The 18,834-nt window shown below is 53.3% G+C and overlaps 1 protein-coding gene across 1 annotated transcript in view; it reads left to right on the forward strand.

Annotated features, from left to right (window-relative positions):
• Window positions 1–2,700: 2,700 nt before the first annotated feature.
• TNR (tenascin R) overlaps window positions 2,701–18,834 on the forward strand; it is an 81,177-nt gene continuing 65,043 nt past the window's right edge. The window contains exon 1 of the mRNA XM_058029972.1: window positions 2,701–2,727. The gene's annotated coding sequence lies outside the window, so the exon portion shown is untranslated. The remainder of the gene's footprint in view (window positions 2,728–18,834) is intronic.

Raw genomic sequence — 18,834 nt, forward strand, 5'->3', positions numbered from 1 at the left:
TGTGGCTGGGCAGTGACTCCTCCAGCTGAAGAAAGCCAGGAGGGCCTGATCAGCAATTCCAACTTACATGTGGCTTCTTGGGCTTTTTTCCATCAGTGTGATCCAAGGAATGTGATTTTGGTCATGCTGGTACATCTGTAGAGCCAAAGCTGAAATATCTCATTTCCAACTTTTGCATGATAGTGATGCCTTAGGCTTTAGCTTTTATATTTTTCAGATTCTCTGCTGCTTTAGTGTGTAGCTCTGAGCTTCATATTAGGGGATGGTGAGCTCTGTGCACAGAGCAGGGAGACAAAACAATTCCTGCTCCAGCTGGGGACCAAGGACAAATGATCCAAACCTCAGGCCCAAGAGCACAAACACCGTGGGCTGAAGAGAGAAAAACAAGAAGGATGGGACTTAATAACCTAAAGCTATTAGACAATTAACTCCAATAGACAACTGATAATTAATTAAAGCTATTAGACAATTAATTTCAATATGCAAATGGCCCAGAACTTATAAAAGTGTGAGATCCTGTGACCAGTTGTCCATTTTGTGACCATTTTGGTTCATCTTGGGTGCAGCCCTGGCTGGGCTCTTGTGCTCCCAAGGTGGATCCATTGAGGTCTTTTGATAAATCCCCATTTTATTCTTTAACTCTGTTCTAGGTCAGCCTTTACAAGGCATCAATAGTGTGCAAAGTTGTCTCCCAGCTCCCTGGTGGCACTCAGGGTGTAGCTCAGCCAGGTTTAGTTCTCTCCTGTGTCTGAGCCCATCCCCAAATCCCTGCTGGCTCCCTCAGGGTGGGTTTCACTCTGTGCAGGATGCCTGTGGGAAGGACTCCCCACACATCCAAGTGTGCAGAGCTGAACAGCTCATCACTTACCTACAGAGCTGAACAGCTCATCACTATTAATGGCCTTTACACCTCTCATTGAGCTTCCCTTTTATGGAGGTAGGAGGTAAATTAGGTAATTTACCCAAAGCAATGTGGGGAAATTGGGACATGAAATTGTACCTGAGGAGTCATGGACCATTTAGGACCACCTTGTAGCTGTGACTGAAAAAGGTCTGTTTTAACATACCAGGACACAGTCTCCAACCTGAGGAAGTAGCTTGCCAAGAAACCTATCCAAGTTTTGTGCAGAATTAGGTGGAATTGCTCTTCTCAACTTCGGTTCACCAGCTCAGCTGTGAAAAAATATTTTCTACTGTCAACAGTGCTATTCATCGTTGAGCAAAAAGCTTTTGGAGGCTCATTGCTTTCAATATTCAGGTAGGTTATGATGCTAAAAGGAATTAGAGTGCTCCAAATATGCTGTGGCTACCTGCTCCCTCCTCCCCAGGCAGCTCTGTTCTCCAGTCATGTACAATGGATACCCCAACCTCCCAGCTGGGTAACAACCTTCCCCCCATAATATTAATTAACCTTTGGGGGCCTGGGGGGTGTCAGAACCCAGAGTTTTGGGTAATACCCACACCTGTTCTGTAGTATTACAGGATTCCAGAATGTTTAGGTTGGAAGGGGGTTTAAAGACCATCTCATTCCACCCCAGAAGACCAGGCTGCTCCAAGCTCCATCCAGCCTGGCCTTGGACACTTCCAGGGATGGGGCAGGCAAAGCCTCTCTGAACAACCTGTGCAGGACCTCAGTTCCCTCACAGGGAAGAATTTCTTCCTAATATCCTATCTATATCTAAATATCTCATATTCCTCCATCTCCTGTCACTCCATCCCCTGTCCAAAGCCCTCTCTTTGGAGCCCCTACAGGCACTGGAAGGGGCTCTAAGCTCTCTTCTCTTCTCCAGGCTGACCAAGGCCAGCTCTGCCAACCTTCCCTCACAGCAGAGCTATCCCAGCCCCCTGAGCACTCCTGTGCCTGGATTTGCACCCAGACCCCCGCAAGGCTGAGAGGTCAAACTCAGTTGGCTCTCACTTTGTTTGCACCCCATTTTACCCCCTTCCCCCCTCTCCTCTGTCCCTCCCGTTCTGTCCCGCTGCCCCGGAGCCGTGTCCGGGGACCCCGCCTGCCGTGCCCCTCACACCCTCCTGTTTTCTAAGGCAAACAGGAGGAAGAGGATGGCTACCAGAAAAAGCGGATTGAGAAGGGAAGTCGAGCAGATACATCCCAGGGGGTCGAACTCGCATTCGTATGGGGATAGTTTTTCTGAGTCGGGGGTTATTTGGGCGAGTCAAAAGTTCAGTGCAGTTAGGAGGATGCTTAGGGTCAGTGATAGGGCCAGTGTGAATAGGGTTATGTTTATTACTCCTCTCTGGGATTAAACCAGATTCTAAGGGTTGGAAGTCGATTGTAGTTAATACACTAGAAGAGCAAGATCCTCTATAAGTAGGGGGTGCGGGGGCCCGGTGGCGGTGGGAGGGCTGCGGCGGCGGTGCCGCCCGGCTGCGCGGGTGGGATTTTCCTGCTGCCGCCTCTCTCTGCCCCCGCTAGGCGGCTGCGGGCGTGCGGGAGAGCCCGGAGCGGGGAGCGAGAGCAGGGGAGAGCCAGGAAAAAAAACGGGGGGCGGGGGGGGGGGGGAACCGAGCTGCTGAAATTTAAGGAGAGGACGGAGCGGCAGCGAGGCAGTGCCGGGGTCGCTGCTCTCGGCCGCAGCAGCCACAGGGGCTGCGGTGCCAGCGAGGGCGCCAGGCCGAGCCCGGGCACCCGCGAAGCGGGGCCGCCCCACGAGCATCCCGGCGGCAGCAGCAGGAGCGGCCCGGCCCGGCCCGGCCCGGCCCGGCCCGGTGAGTGTGCTCAGCACCGCGGACAGCTCCGCGCCCCGCGCTCCGACTTCGCGTTCCGGGCTCGGAGCTCCGCGCTCCGGGCTTCGTGCCCCGGCTCCGCGCTCCGCGGTACCGCGCTCCGCAGGCTGGGCTCCACGCTCCGCGGCGCTGAGCTCCGTGTCACCGCTCCGAGCTCTGTGTCACGGCTGCGAGCTCCGCGCTCCGGGCTCCGTGTCACCGCTCCGAGCTCCGCGCCGCTCTGCCCCGCGCTCCGCGGGCACAGCTCACAGCGCTCCGCGGGCACAGCTCACAGCGCTCCGCTGCCCCAGCCGTGCCCGGCGCCGGCTGCCCGCGCTCTCTGCTGTGTGTGCTGCCCCTCTCTCTCCAGCCCAGCGGAGTTGAGCGCGGAGGAAGCGGCGGAGGGAAGGAGGGAGCCGCGATTGCCGCGCCGCGGGGTCTGCCCGGCCCGGCCGCGGGCGAGGGGAGAGGGGGTCTGTTGGTTGTTTTTGGGGGGTGGTAAAGGCTGCCTGCACTTTGTGCAAGTTCCTTTTGTGGCTGGAATGAGATGGAAGAAATTTGGCTCTCGGCACCTGCGTCACACGGAGACAGTTCGTGGGGGGAGGAGGCTCCTTGCTGCATCCTTGCAGGCAGCGCTGGGGGCTCATTCACACCCTGTCCCCGCCAAAGCCGGGCTCCATCTCTCCTTCCCAGCCCGCTGCCTCCCTTCTGCCCACGACTCCCCCTCCCCGCGGGGGCAGCAGCATCCCCAACTCCGGGAGCTGGGAACGAACCCGAGCAGCCTCTCCATCCCTCCTTCCCTGGATGCTGTCGGCGAACGCGAAGCCCACCCAGGCTCTGCCGAGCCTTAGCCGCGGCTTTCTGCTTCAATTCACCAAAGTTTGAACGCGGTTTTTGCCTGCTCAAGCAGCAAGGCTGCCTTTCCGGAGGAGAGCTGAGCCCTGGAAGAGGGGAGAGCTTTGGGCTGGAGGATGCTGCTCCCTAAACCTGAGCACTGCTGCGACTTTCAAAGGCAGGGAGCGGAGCCTGCTTGGCCAGGTCACGGCTGGCGGAGGGGTGGATGGAGCACCTGGAGGAGGAAGGGACGCCGAGGGCGCGTCTGAGGAACGCATTAATTAGGCGAGCCTCATTAGCAGTCACCTGCTGTGGCTTCTGACAGAATCCATCCAGCCGGAGAGGCGGAGAAGGCTGAGCCCAGTGCGGGGATTCTTCCTGGAGCGGCAGGGTGCTCGATGGAAGGGAAGCATCCCTGTGTCCTGCCGTCCTGGCTGGAAATGGGCTGCACCTCGCCTCTTTAGGCTCCTGCCTGTGTTTGGGCTGAGCAGCTGAGAGCAGACATCTCCCATCAAGGAAGGGTCACATTTGGGCATTGGTTTCTGCATCCCTGAGGGACGTGTGTCTGCAGGCAGGGAAACTGAGGAATGGGCAAGAGGAGGAGGCTTGGCAGGCAGGCAGGAGGCTCGGAGGGGCTTTACCTGCACCCTCAGTGGAGCATGAGGGGTTTCTCTGAATCTCAGGTGCTCACAGCAATGAGCCACAAATGCCTGGGTTTGTACAAGGCTGGGTGGGGGAGAGGGGCCCCGGAGCACTGCCAGTCCCACCGGGTCCTTCTCCCCGCGATGTCTGCCTGGGAGCTGGGCTTCTCCTGCAGGGGTGGATCCATCTCTAGGACCACGGAGCCAGGAAAAGCCCTGCTGGCTGCTGGGGCTCGTGGTGCTGGTGCTGGGTTTGGCTGCGAGGCCTGGCAAACAAGGATGAGGAGGCAGCTTGTTTCTGGGCTGAGACTGAGGTTTCCCCTGGGTTCAGGGAGTGAGGGAAAGGCTGGGCTCCCATGTTTGTGGGGCTGTTTGTGGGGTGCAGAGCCCTGCTCTGCCCTGCCCTGCCCTGCACCCCAAAGCTGCTCCCAGCACTCGTCAGGTGGATTTGAGCATCAGCAAGGTGAAGCGGCAGGGACAGTTTGTCACCATGGATCTCGTGCTGTTCTCCTGATGGTGGTGCTCCAAGCTCCCCAATCCCCCTAAACCAGCTCAAAACTGTGTTGAGAAGTGGGAACCAATCCTATGGGAGCCTGACAGAGCTGCAGCTCTGACTGCTTCACCCACGGCTCCTGGGGGGTAACAGGCACCCAAACCTGCTGGGCTTTGGGGGGGTTCAGCTCCTGCCCTGGACAGGGTGTCTGTGGGGTTCCCAGCCTCTCCTTGCTGCTGTTCATCTTGTCAGAGCCCTCAGCAAACGCAATAAAACCAAAGAAAAAGGCTAATTAACAAGTACAAGCATGTAGGGTGTAAAGGAGATGTTTAACCTTATTATATAAACAAACATAAAGGAGACATAAATTAGGCAGGGGAAGAAGTCAATTCATTGATGGAACTGCCCAGGCAGAAGAGATAAAGGCAGCAGGAGGCAGCTGAGGGACAGGGACAGAGCCTGGAATCCTCTCTGCTGTTAATTGTGCCACTAATGAGAAACAAAATGTCAATGGGGTTAGATCCTGCTCCATCCCTAAGGTGGTCCCACAGCCAGGGTCAAAATCCCAGTGAGGGTAAATCTGGGCCTGTTGGGTGCTCCCAGCTGTTGGGCTCTGTTCTCTCAGCCCAGTTTCTGGCTGGGGTCACTGGGAGGTGGCTGCTGAGTGCCATGGCTGTAACTACCAATATTAAAATCTGACCACTCATTGGTTTGATCACAGCATCTCAGAAAACCTACTTCTTCTCAAACCACCAGTGCTAGGAGCTCAGGCTCTCTGCACCCCCTGTTTGACAGCACCATTGGTTCCTGCTCTCCCCCCACCCACCCCACTGCTCCAGAAATAAAATAAATAAATCAGAAGGGATGGGGATAGCAAATGAAAAAATAAAATAGAAAAGGGAGGGCAGGTTCAGCAGGTGTCATTTGTCTGTGTCCTGTTCTGGAAGGGGTTTTCCCCTCATCAGTCTCCTATCCCACAGGGCAGGTCCAGTCTGCCCTACAGATGTGCCTGAAATGAGCCCTGGGATGCCCAGCGCCATCTCAGCTGACTTTCAATCCAGGATTTTCCCTGTTGGCTGCCACAGCCCCAAGGGAGGTGCTTCAGCTGGGTTCCATTGGCATTGAGAGGGCATCTCCCCTCCATCACCCCTGCCTCACCTAGCCAAAGGAATGTCACTGAGCAGTATTTCCCATTGGGAAACAGTCAAAGGAACAACCTTCTTGGCAAACTCTCAGCACCAACCATCCCACCCTCAGGCTGAGACTCCTCTCCTCCTGTGCCTTCCTATTTCCCCCAGCTTGTTGTCTTCATCCCAGAACCCAATTTAATTTTCCCTTTATAATTAGCCATCACAATTTCTCCCAGCAGCTCCTTGATGAGCCCCAGGTAATTGTTTGGTTCTTTCCCTCTTCCCCCCCCTCTTTTATTTTCCTTGCTACTTTTAAATGTCAAAGCCTGGTATTTCCATAATTCCCATGCCCAGGGTAGGAACCTTGGCAAGGTGCTGGCAGCAAAGCTGAATCCTGGCTTCCAGCAGCTGCCTTCAGTAAAACACAGCGCTGCCTTTAACCAGCCACCATGGAGAGCTTGTCCTGCTGGCACATCTGGGATGGCAGAGGTTGGGAGACGATGAGCAGGTGGGGGATCAGAGCTGTGGGATGGCACATGTTCCATCTCCTCCTTCTCCTCTGTGGGTTATCAGAGCTGTGGGATGTGCCATCTCCTCCTCCTCCTCTGTGGGGTTTGATGCTCTGGGGCTGGGCACTGCCAGATATACTGGTGGAAAGCTAAATCCTCCCCTCATGCTCCCTGGGGTGGCTGGGGCTTAGGAAGGGGTCTGGATTCCCCCAAAATCATCAGAAAAAGGACAGTAGAAGATCCCTGCTGAGGTCCCTTTCCCTAGGAGGTCTGGTAAGCAGAGATCTTCATCCAGACATTGTCCTGCTGAGCTGTTTGGGTTTGTGGGCAGCTTAACCCAGGACATGCTAGAAACCATCCAGCTACAACCTCCCCAGCCTCCCTGCCTCTCCCTTCCCTCTCTCTCTCTCTCTCTCAGCTTTATTGCCAAATAAACCCTTTTGGGAGGGATTTCTGCTCCCCACCTCTTTCCTCAAGGTGCATGGAGCTCCAGCAGGTCACCATGGGGAAGATCAGACCTGGAGCCTGTTGCCAGCCTGTGGTGGTGCGGATCATTGCTAGAGAAATTAGCCAGGAGTGTTCAACTGGCACCTGGGTTGATGTGGGATGTTCCTTTGGGCCAGCCAGAAATCCCTGTCCTGTTGGAACCACAAATCCCACACACTTTGGGCAAATGAGATGCTTGTAGCTGCTCCACGTGTAGGAAATGGTAATGGCTGCTCTCCTGAAGGATGGTTTGGCAGAGGTGAGGGATTTGCTCTCTCCTTCCCCTCCGCTCATGAGAGCCATCACAGGAGGGAGAAATCAATTCAGCTCTCTGTCCTTCATCCCTAGGGCAGCTCCCTGCTCTTTCCCTGCTCCTTTGGGGAGAATGTCCCCCTTGAGGGCACACGGGGCTGGAGGCTGGGGTGCAGCTGGAGGGGCCTGGCAGCAGAACTGCTCCCCTGGGTGCTGATATCCCTCTGAAGTGCAGAAATCCCCCCAGGTGGAAGGAAAAAGCCTTGCCTTGGCCTCCTGGCATCCTGGGAGCCAGTGTGGCCATGTCCCAGGGGAAAGCTGCTCTGTTTGCCTCAGCTGGAGCTGCTGTCATTGCTGTGCGTGGCCTGGCTGCCTGGCTTGGGGCATTGATTGCCCACTCAGTACTGGTGCATTTGGGCTGCTGGTGGAGGGAGGAGGCCCTGGGGGGTGGCTGTGCCCACCAAGCCAGCATGGGAAGGGCTGGGCTTGGCTCTCCTCTCATGCTAGCATGGGAGGTGACCCTGAGCCCTGCCACACCATGCTGGAGCAGGATGGAGGAGCTGCAGCAGGAGCAAGGCATGCCCTGGCTCACACAGAGGTCCTCATGCTGGGTCTCCATCCCCATCGTGTTCCCAGAGCTGCATCCCCAGGAAGGAGATATTTCCTAGGGAAACCCTTGAGCCATTCCCTGATGGCTCCTTGGTTTTGGCTGAAATCACGTTAGCCAGCAGAAATCACAAAAAATGGGGAATCCTGAAGTGCGATGTTTATTTTCCTCCCTTTTTTTTGGGTTTTTTTTTTTTTTTTTTTTTTTTTTTTTTTTGGGTGGATGAGTCTCTAATCCCCGTGGGGTTTTGCAGCCTCGCTTGGCTGATCAGCACAGTCAGGAACAGGTCCTGTCGATGGATGGAGCCCATCGTGTCCCTGCTGGATAACCGGGGACGAGCAGGGAGCATCGCCCGGGGCTGCTCGCACTGCGGGCGGCTCCGCTCCCTGCGCACAGAGCCTGCCCGGTAATTAACATGCAGATTGATTGGATTCGATCTGCTTGCTGTCCCCTGGGCGAGCCACGGACATGTTTGTCGGGGGGGATCGGTGTCCTGCCAGCCCCTCACCTAAAGCGCGCTCTGCCCGCAGAGAGGCTTAAAAGAAAATCCCTCTGCAAAGCATCAGCATTAAGCTCGTCTTTAATTACGCAGCTAATTTATTGCGTAGCGCCAGTAACAATGTAAACCAGGCGAACGGCTGCGAGATAGCGCGCCGAGAATTGCCTCGTTTGGTAAATAATTTTAACCTGAGTAATTATTTCCTGCAAGGGGGAGGATGCTGGGAGCACCCTGGGGGCTTTTGTGGCCGCAGGAGGGATGAGCTGGGGGTGTAATTCCTCATTAATTACTGGGTCTGACAGGCACCCATCACCGCGGGCACCCCAGGACAACCCCGGGCTCCCCGCGGGTGCTTTCAGTGCTGCCCTGGGAAGCCACTGGCAGCACTCCTGGGCACAGGTTGGTTGGTTGGTTAGTTGGTTTTCCTTTGGGTTGTTTCCGATTTTTATTCTTTTCCTCTCCAATTTTAACCCGTCTGCCTGCCATACTATTAAGGCAGCATCCCCTTTTGCCAGCCGTGCTTAATGAGGACTAATTGCAGTGATGAAGGTGCGGGGCTCTGCTCCTGCTCAGCATCCCTGCTGCCTGACGCACCCTAAACTCCTCCAGCTGCCTCATTTTCTGTAGGAAACCTGCTTTAGATGGAGCTGCTCCATTTGTGTTTCCCCCTTGTGCTCCTCTCCAGCTCATCCTGCTCTCCCTCCTCCCCCGGCTCCATCTCCGCTCCATCCCAGCCCTCCCCGGCTCCATCCCCGCTCCATCCCAGCCCTCCCCGGCTTTCCCCCTTGCTCTCCCTCTCTCCGAGCCTTTGTTTGCCCCGGGGCTCGGTGTAAAAGCGCCATTGATGCCACTGGGCGCTGATATGAACAGAGTCTCTCTCCGGCTCTCCAGATGGGCACCCCGGCTCAATCCGCGTCCTGTTCTCCACTGGGGAGTGACAATGAACTCGGGCGGCACTGAGAGACGGAGAAAGGGCTGCTCTGTGCTCCGGGAGACAGCCCTGTCCCCGCGGCCAAAATAACTCCACTTGTTTTATTTATCAACTCCGGGGGCACGGGCTGTGAGTGGCATACAGATGTTGCCACAGCTGGCTCTGCCAGCCTGACGTGCCTGGGACTGGTCCCGTGTGGAGCAGGGGATGCTCTGCAGTGTCCGTGCCTCGGCAGCCCCTGGAGGGTGTTTTAAAATAAAACTGAGGGTATTTCCATGGCCAAGGGGGCTCCAGCTCCAATATCCCGACCCTCAGCTGGCCTGGCACCCCAGTGAAGCTCACACAGAGCCTGGGCCAGCTCAGCTTCTGCTCAGCAGCTCCAGAGTTTGCAACAGGGAAGTCCTTATTCATGGTGTGTGTACACACCCAAAATGAAAGGAGAGGTGATGGAAACTGAAGTGATTTTCTGCTGCTCCCTCCCCTCACTAACGCAGCCTCCCTCCTTCTCTTCCTCCCTCTCTCACTCTGCTCTCCCACGAGTGAATTGGATTAGTCACCTTCTTAATTAACTGTGCTGGTGTGAGCTCTATTAGGTATTAAATGTTTGTCACAATCCAATTTCAGAAATCCATCCAGCAGGGCAGGGTTTGGAGGCACTGGGTGGCTGCAGCTCCCACTCTGGGGCTGGAGGAGATTGGGGGGGACTGGGGGTGTAACCCCACCCTCAGCTTCTGGATACCCCACAGGCTCGTTTTGCCCTTGGGAAAGGTCATCCCAGCCCTCCCAGTAGGCACAGACACAAAGCTGGCACCCCAGGAGAGGCAGAGCTGTCCCCACGCAGCCCCAAGCCCCAGAGATGGAAATCAGGTGGGAGCTGGGTGTGAATCCCGGCTGGAGCTGTGCTCCAGGGCCCTGGCAGCAGCACTGGGGCTGAGCTGGGTGAGCCCAGCCCTTTGAGGGATTTGGGCTGCCCTGCTGAGCCCTGCAGGCCTGCAGGATGCTGTGTGGGGAGCTGGCATCAGCATCCCCAGCAGCCAGGGCAGGGCTCCTTTCAATGAACACCACACTGGCAGTGAATGAGCTTGAGATGCTGCTGTAGAGCCAGCCCAGCTCCTGAGAATGGGCACAGCTCATCTCCTGCAGCCCCAGCACAGCCCAGGCCCCTCTCTCAGGGCAGGGGTGTCCCAGGCTCCCCAGCTCATCCTGTGCCTCCATCACTGCTCAGCTCTTTCATCTTTGTCTCTCAGACAGCTCCTAATCCATAACAAACTTTCACCTCTCATCTCAGTTCCCTTAATAGCCTCTGCAGAAGGACTTTATTAAAGCCTGGTGGAAGCTCTGAATTCATTACAGCTCCTTATGCTCCACCACACCTGCTTTGCTGCTTCCCTGGGGTCAGGGCTCTGCTGGTTTATGTGGGCCCTAAGGAGCACTTGGGGTTGTTTCTTCCCAGCCCAGATTATTATTTATAATTTTTATGTCTCTGTTAATGATGTCTCATTCATTATTTATTATTTTAATTGAATTTGTTTTCTCCCTGCACTAAATGGTGAGGCTCACTGGCCTCCTTTATGTGTTCTGTCACAGAGGAGATGAAGCACTGACTGGACAGGTGGGCACAGCATCATTTTGCATAGTAAATTCTGTGCTGTTCAGCATTTTGGGTCTGAAAAAAGCCTCTTGAGTGAATCCTGTAGGTACCCAGGGGGTCACACACCTCATTCCTGAAGTCCTGATGGAGGAGACCACCGTGGGGAGCACCACATTTGCAGTAGTGGCAAAACACCTAATCCCTTTAAATTCCTCCTCATCGATTGTGGCTTTAGAGCTGAATCACTCACTCAGAGGCACAGGAGCTCCCCATGGGCAGTGCAGTGACAGCCTGGGGCCCTCCAGCAGCACAGCAGGCTGCTCCTCACTGCTGTCTCTCCCCTGCATCCCTGACTTCCAGCCTGAAATGGGGATGTTTGCCCAGCCCCAGGCAGGAGGAGCGGGATGCAGGGGCTGATGGGCTGGGGCACTGCCTTGGGAAGCAGCTGGGAGGGTTTGTCCTCCATGGGGGCAGCCTGGGAGAGGCTTTTACAGGTTCCTCATGTCACACATCACCCTCAGGCGTCACATCCTCCATGCAGCCCTGCCTCCCCTCTGAGGGGGGATGGAGGGCTTTGGGGGTTATTGATTCCCAGAGCAAGGAACCTGCTGCTCTGCTCTGCTCTGGAGGGCTTTTTCCTCCCAGCAATCAATGGAATTGTGTTTATCATTTGACCTGGACAAGTGTTTCACTGATGCAAACAAAGCTGGGCAGAGGGATGGATGGGGGGAGAGCAGATAAGGAGGGTTGGGAGAGGAGAGGCAGTCATGAGCCGATGAAAAGGGTAGAGATAAGGAGCAGCCCTGCCTTTCCCTGCTCAGGAGAGCAGGAATGGGGTGGGCACCCACCTTGAGCTCTGCAGGGCCCTGTCAGGCAGGGGCTGGTGGGCAGGGGGACATCACTACCTGCCTGCCCAGTGCCATGGATCCATCCAGGCAACTCCTCAGAGAGCACAAAGTTGATTTCCTTAAATTAGCAGGAGAAGGAGTGATGGGGGCAGGTTTCCATAGAAATGGGAGCTGGAACAGGCACTGTGAGCCCTGGCAGGGGTGATGCTCTGCCCTGCCCCTCACTGCCAAGGGAGGGCTTCTCCCTGCAGCTTTCAGTGTATTAATTCAAGCAAAAATTAATCTCTTTGTGATGGAGGTGTTGTTATTCCTGATGCTTTAGCAGATTATTTCTTCTTCCTGCATAGTTTGATTTATGCTGTAAGATCCTCAGGAATGACAAGAGGCAAATGCCCAGCCTCAAAATGTTGGGTTGGCAATGAGAGCAGGCAGTGGGCTTGGAAAAAAGAGCAGTTTCAAATGTCAGGGGAGTTGGTGTGATGAGGATGTGGTTAACAGAGGGCAGCCAGGCCAGCAGGTTAATGTGCCTACCCTTTGCAGAATGAACCTGGGGACATTTAATGACTCTAAAGAGTGAGGGCTGGGGTTTACATCTGCTCTTTAAAAAGCCAGTTAAATCCCAGGCAATCTCTCACTCACCATATCCCAGCCTCAGCCCTTGTATCCTCCTGGGCAGGAGCAGAGCTGCCTTTGACTCCATCCCAGTGTAAGTGCAGGAGAAACCCTCCCGGGGGTTAAAATTAAACTGGGGTGAAAATTCCTGAGGGATCCCATGAGGGCAGAGCAATACCCAGCTGGGAAAAGCAGATTTATAACAGCACTGGTGGGGACACTGTCCCAGCAGCACCAGGAGCACCATGAGGGAGCTGGGGAAGGTGGGTGTCCCCACAGAGCTGGGACTGGGACAGCAGCGCTCCTCCCTGCCCCGGGCCGGGCAGAGCAGAGCAGAGATGGAGCTGCTGGTGCCCCGGAAGAATGAAGCATTGTGCTGGCTGTGCAGCAGCTGCAGCAGGGATGGAGTGCTGTCCCTGCATCCCGCACATCTGGGCGCTGCTCACCGCTGCCCAGCTCCCTCCTGTGCAGCCTGCCTGGGTGTGAGGGCATTTCAGGGGGAAATCAGCAGCCCATGGGTGAGCATCCCTGCATTTGCAAGCCTGGCCCTGCCCCGGGGATGTGCTGTTCTCCCACACCAGCAGGGTTTGGCACAGGGTGATGCTGAGTGCACTCAGGCCAGGCTGCAGAGCATCCCTGCCTTCCTCACCCCTCAGCGCTGCTTTGAGGCCATCCAGCCCTGAGGGGACCCCCAGGCACCCCCATGCTGGGCAAGGATCCCACCCACACCCCAGCAGGACAGAGGGACCCCCCAAAGCACACACAGGCAGTGCTGGCACCCCATCACTCCACATACAGCCTGTGGCACCTGGCCCTGGTGGCTTCTTGATAAATCACTGCCCGGCGTGGGTGGGTTGGTGTGACCATGTTCATGGCGCTCTCAGGTTGAGGGAAGAGATGATGATCTGACTCCGTGTTTCAGAAGGCTTGATTTATTATTTTATGATATATATTACATTAAAACTATACTAAAAGAATAGAAGAAAGGATTTCATCAGAAGGCTAGCTAAGAACAGAAAAAGAAGGAATGATAACAAAGGTTTGTGTCTGGGCTCTCTGTCCGAGCCAGCTGGCTGTGATTGACCATTAATAAAAACAACCAACATGAACCAATCACAGATGCACCTGTTGCATTCCACAGCAGCAGATAATCAATGTTAACATTTTGTTCCTGAGGCCTCTCAGCTTCTCAGGAGGAAAAATCCTAAGGAAAGGATTTTCCATAAAAGATGTCTGAGACAGGTTGGCACTGGCAGCTTTAGCTCCCAAGCCTGCAGGAGTTTGGGTCCCACAGCCCCCCAGGCAGGCAGGGCTCTGGTTGAATTTTGGCACCCCCAGCCCATGGGACAGCCCTGCATCATCCTAATGTGGGATCCAGGGTATGGACTGCACATCATTTCTGACCAATCCTGAGGTGTTTCCCCAACCTAGCAAGAAAAAAAAAAAAAAAGAAAAGAAAACAAAAAAAGGCAGCAGGGAGCCCAGGCTGGCTCCTGGAGGTGCAGGGAGCTGGGGCAGGCAGCACATCCCTCTGCTCCTGCTTCTGCCAGGGGCCCTGCAGAGCTGCCCCAGAGGAGCTGCTGAGCTTCAGCCCAGCACGAGCTCCCTTCCTCCTAAAATAAGTGTATTTGGGGGATGCCACAGCACAGAAAGCAGCAGGCTTCATCATTTACCTGTTCAGTGCCAGCACTGGGCTCACATTAAACAGGACTCCAACAGACTTAAATCTCTGGAGTACAAATTGACCCCAATCTGGGGATGCTTTCTTCAAAATTATTTTCCCTTTCAAGTCCTTTTTGCCCATGAATGTGTGCACCTCTCTACCCAAAGTGGGGAAAAAAATCTGTTTTATTTTTAGGGAAAGGCACTGGCTGCAGCCACATCAGTTGCTCTGTGTACCTGGGCCCAGCCATAACTCACAGTCCCAGAGGGAACCTGCCTCCCCAACCCCAGGCAATTAGAATTTGCCTCTCATCCCCATGTGCCAGGGTCCTTTATCCCCACTAATCTTTTATCCTCTCTTGTTATCCCCTTTGGTGTCTAATCCTCTCTCAAATCCCACTAAGCCGCTGACGTGGCTGTGCCCAGACCCAGGGATGAGCCCTGCATCCCAGGCCGGGATGGTTTGGGATGCTTTAGACTCTAACCTGTCACCAGCCAGCCTTATTAGGCTAAAAATTAAACTGGGCTGAAAAATCAGATTTTTGGGGGTATTTCCTCCTGAATCCTGCAGACAGCTGTAGAAATACATTCCTCACTTGGGCCTGATGAAAGTACTCACTCCAGGTGAGAGAGTGCAGCAAATTGCTGGCTTGGGCTCCACACTGAGGGTGACACCCCAATAATATGAGCAGGAAAAGGGAGCTTCTTGCCTTGCTGCATCTCCTGCAGGGCTTTGCAGAGGGGAAAGCTCCCCCTTGGAGCTGTTCTGTCCCAGCCCCGGGTCCAGCATGGCAGTGGCACTGCAAACTCCTGGGTACCAGCCTTCCCCTCCATCACCCACAGGAACCTGCATCCTTTCCTCTCCTTTCCCTTTTTTTCTCGTGGTCACTTGGAAATAAATTATTTAATGCAAAGATGGGTGGAGGGGAATGAGCCAGAATCATCCATTCATGACGTATTTGTGGTGTATTTGATATGGAAAGTGTCCCACGATGTCACAGGCAGCAGCGTTACTGCTCATTACTCGGCAATCACCCGTTAATTACTGTATTTCCATTCCCCGGCCTTCCTCCCTGCACCCCACAGCCTCATCCCTGCGAGGGACATTGTGATTGCCCCTAATGACGGTGCTGCAGCTGAATGCCAACATCCCCATTTCCCTGGGATCGGCACCACAGCACAGCTTCAGCCACAGCTACAGCCACCCTGAGTGAGTGACTCTGGGGCTTGTGGCTCCAGAATTGCTCCCCGGCATCCTCAGGGTGATGGGGGTGAGAGGAGATGTCCCCTGCTGTGGGAATGTTCCTCACTTGGGGCCACCAGATGTGGGATTAGCAGGCAACCCCAACAAGGGAAGAGATGAGGATCCTGACTCCATGTTTCAGATATTGTTTTATGATGTATATTATATTAAATGATGAAAATATATATGATATATTATATATCTAATATATTCTATTAATATATAGAATATTATAAATCATATATATTATATATGTTGATATATAATATATGATAGATAATATATATTATGAAAATGTATATTATATAGAATATATATGTTGATATATAATATATAATAGATAATATATATATGTAATATATATAATGTATATTATATAAAAATATATATTATATTATATTATATTATATTATATTATATTATATTATATTATATTATATTATATTATATTATATTATATTATATTATATTATATTATATTATATTATATTATAATTTATATCTTATATCTTATATATATTATTTCTATATTATATTAAATGATGATAATAAAGAAAATTATATACTAAAACCATACTAAAAGAATAGAAGGAAGGATTTCATCAGAAGGCTTGCCAAGAAAGAAATAGTAAAGAATAATAATAAAATCTTGTGACTGACCAGAAAGTCCAAGCCAGCTGACTGTGATTTGCCATTAATTAGAAACAACCACACGAGACCAATCAAAGATGCACCTGTTGCATTCCACAGCAGCAGTTAATTATTGTTGACATTTTTGAGGCCTCTCAGCTTCTCAGGAGAAAGGATCCTAAGAAAAGGATTTTCCATAAAACGTGTCTGACACCCTGGGCTGGCCATGGGGACACGGAGCTGTGGTGGCCCCACAAAGGCTCAGTGGGGTTTTCCCATCCCAGGCAAAGCCAGCAGGCAGGGCAGGGATGCTGAAATTGGGGTTTGTTTGGGCAGGAGGATGCTGCCTGAGCCTTTTCTGCAGCAAGAAGTAAAAGACAGCTCCCAGCATAGAAAATGAATTGAGAAGTCCTTTGGAAGTGCTTGCCATGGCATGAAGTACTGCTCCTGGTGGTTGAGATCCCTCTGTAAGAGGTGGGATGTGGGGGGAGGTGAGAAGAAACAGAGGGAAGGGTGGAATTCCCACAATTACAATTTCCAGGAGGAGTTAGCAGAGGTGCAAACCCAACCCAGCTGCTGAACCCCCCAAAAGGGGCCTGTGGGAGACTCAGGATGCTCCCCTTGCCCAAAACCCTCCCAGGGCTGCAAATGCTCCATCCCACCAGGGATGCAGGTGATGGCCATGGGGCCCTCCACCTTGTGTGCCACTCTGCTGGTCCAGAGGGAAGAGCCAGAGCATTTTTATACTAAAAAATTGGTTTTATTGAGGCTGAGGTTTGCTATACTCAGCATAAGGACTCAGTTGGGAGCCCAGGGTTGGGATTAGGGAGGCAGGGAGAAAATGAACCCCTGGAATTTCCCTTATTTGACCCCAACAGTGGGAGAGGTTTGGGTTTGCTGAGCACAGATGCAGGTTTTTTTGGCTGAGTTGGCAGCACGTGGCTGGCAGAGGGCCAGTCCCCAGAGCAGCAGCAGCAGCACTTTGGGGTTTCAGCCTTTCCCTGGGGTGAGCACAGCCAGCGTCAGCGCTAAAAAAAATCAAATGTGACGTGCCAGAGGTGTGAATCAGCAAGAGGAAAATTCCCTCCACTTGGGGAGGGAGAGCAGGCACAGAAATTACAGCCTGGACTCTGTGAGGGAGCTCTGAGTGGGGGAGTGGGAACAGGGAGGGCAGGGAGCTGAGGTGCAGCAATGGGACAATGGGGATGGCAGCTGATGATCCTCCAGGCTGGAATTGCAGCTGGGGAAAGCTGCCAGCCTCAGGATATCTCTGAAATGGGAGTTTGTCCCCCATCCCAGCGTCCTCTGCAGGGTGGAGCATCCCCAGGGGAAAGGATGCAGGAGGTTGGGTGTCTGTCAGCTGCAGTTTCTTAATATCTGTGCACAGAGCAAAGTCTAACCCAAAAATCAGGCAAAAAGTGCATCAGGGAGGGGATGCGCCCACAGTGGGGGGTGCTGAGCTCCTGCACCTGGTGCTCCTTCATCATCTTGCTCTCCAGCTCATCTTGCTGCGTGGGGAGATGGAGCTGAGGGCACAGAGGTGAGGCAGCAGTGGCTCCCAGGTAGTGCCTGATGGAGGCCAAAACAAGATTGATGTGTGGGCAAAGAGACAGGAAAGGGAGGCAGAGGTTAAGGATATAAATAGGTAGGGCTCTAACCAGGAGCACAGGGCAGAGGCTGGGCAGGAGAGACAGTGGATAAAACAAGGGGTGCCTGGAGGGCTGGGTCAAGGGGTGCAGGACTCAAATGAAAAGCCAGGGGGATAAAGGAGAAGCAGAATGAGAGCACCAGCAGGAGCTGAAGGTCAGGGAGTGTGGTGCCCATGGTGCTGGCCCACTTGGCATCTCTGGAGGGCACAGAAATCCAATCAAACCCCAGCATGTCCCAAATGCAGCTCAGTTCCCCCACCAAGCTTTACTTGGCCTCCTGCTTTCCCAGCTATCTGCTCAGACATGAATTCTGTGCCCTGAGTGGCAAAAGCTGTTTGAAACAGAGCAAGAAGCTCCTTCAGTGCTCATTCCTCCCTTAATGGGCCCCTGGCAGGCTGCATCACCTGGCACCCTGAAAAGATGCTCCACAATGTGTCTGCCTGCATGCTGCTCTTGTTAACACCCATAATGAGGGTTCTGCTGGTTTTAGAATGGAGAAAATGCAGGGATGTCCTGGTGTTGGAAAGCTGGAGAGGGGCAGAGTGAAAAAGCAGAAAATCTCCTTTGGCATCTCCTGGATGAGCAAATCTCCCCTGACACAGCTGCTCCATGCCCAGCTCTGCTCTTGGCTTGCTCCCCTCTCTCCCTGCCACTGGTAGGGGATTAAATGCACCTTTTACACCTTTTACAGAAAAAAAACCCACCTTGATGATTCTTTGCTCTCCCCCACACCCATCAGGTGTCCCACAGGGTCAGATGCTGGTGAGGATCAGGGACAATCCCCTCATTCTGGGGACAGAACCCTGCAGGGACACCCATGCCCCAAGGACCTGGCAGCAGTCATGCTCCCCTCATCACTGGAGACAACTTTTTACAACCACTTGGATAAAAAGTAGTTTTTTACAACAGTTTTTACAACTTCTAGAAGCACTGAGTTGCAGTTCTGGTGTCTCAAAATAGGCTGTCATTAAAGTGTCAGCGTGGCAGGTCCCACTGGCTGTCAATTATTCTTCTTTATTGTATCAGAGGCACACAGTGAGAGGCAAAGAATGAAATAATCTGTGTGATACACTCCTCCTAGAGGTGGCAACTGGACTGTCCCTCACAAGATGCTGATGTCCAAGAAGAGTTGGTGATGTGAACCAGTCCTGCCCTGAGACCTGAAACTGTGTCCAGCTCATGTGGGGGACACAGGGACATTGCAGCAGTGTCACTAGCACACCTTCAGTGAAGGATGTACCCTCCTTCATCCCCAGAATTCTGGGACCTTTCTCCTTCCTTGCTCCAGCCTAGGATGCCTCTTGTCCATCCCAAGGCAGGGAGGGCCTTGGAGCACCATAGACCCAACAACTCCTATGCAGTTATTGAGAAAATAATTGAGAAAATGGGAACAACCAAAAAATAAATAGGAGAAGAAACATTTGAGGATTTTCTGTTATTTTGAGTCTTTTCCTGGGGAAAATAGGGAAAGAGGGGGCACCAAACACTGGGTT

This window comes from Melospiza georgiana, chromosome 9, assembly GCF_028018845.1.
Source record: "Melospiza georgiana isolate bMelGeo1 chromosome 9, bMelGeo1.pri, whole genome shotgun sequence".
Taxonomy (NCBI): Eukaryota; Metazoa; Chordata; class Aves; order Passeriformes; family Passerellidae; genus Melospiza; species Melospiza georgiana.